General features: G+C 36.0%; 1 protein-coding gene across 6 annotated transcripts in view; it reads left to right on the forward strand.

The window, feature by feature from the left end:
• LOC141777624 (uncharacterized) overlaps positions 1-13 on the forward strand; it is a 39,089-nt gene extending 39,076 nt beyond the window's left edge. For all 6 annotated transcript variants that reach the window (XM_074652053.1, XM_074652052.1, XM_074652057.1 and 3 more), the window contains one exon: positions 1-13. This exon is cut by the window's left edge and continues 1,873 nt beyond it. The gene's annotated coding sequence lies outside the window, so the exon portion shown is untranslated.
• The last annotated feature ends 304 nt before the right edge of the window (positions 14-317 follow it).

Genomic DNA, 317 nt, shown 5'->3' on the forward strand with positions numbered 1-317 from the left:
CTGATTCAGTTATGCTGGCTCCGCTATCGAGATTCAGCTTTGTGAGATTTACTCAGAATGTAAAGTAGAAGACGGACAGACTTTTTATAGGAGAGAAAGGGGAAAAACTGGTGATCATGCTCATCAAGTCAAATCTGATGTGAGGAATCCTGTCTTCATACTTTTTTTTATCTTTAAGTTCCCTGTGAATATAGCAGGAGAACTTTGTGTCATTGTGTGTAAAAACTTGTCCGGTTTGTGCAAAGTTTAGAGCGTATTCTTCAATGACACTTATGAGAAACATAGCAAATTAAATTAAAATGCAATAAAGTTATACG

This window comes from Sebastes fasciatus, chromosome 11, assembly GCF_043250625.1.
Source record: "Sebastes fasciatus isolate fSebFas1 chromosome 11, fSebFas1.pri, whole genome shotgun sequence".
In the NCBI taxonomy this organism is placed as follows: domain Eukaryota; kingdom Metazoa; phylum Chordata; class Actinopteri; order Perciformes; family Sebastidae; genus Sebastes; species Sebastes fasciatus.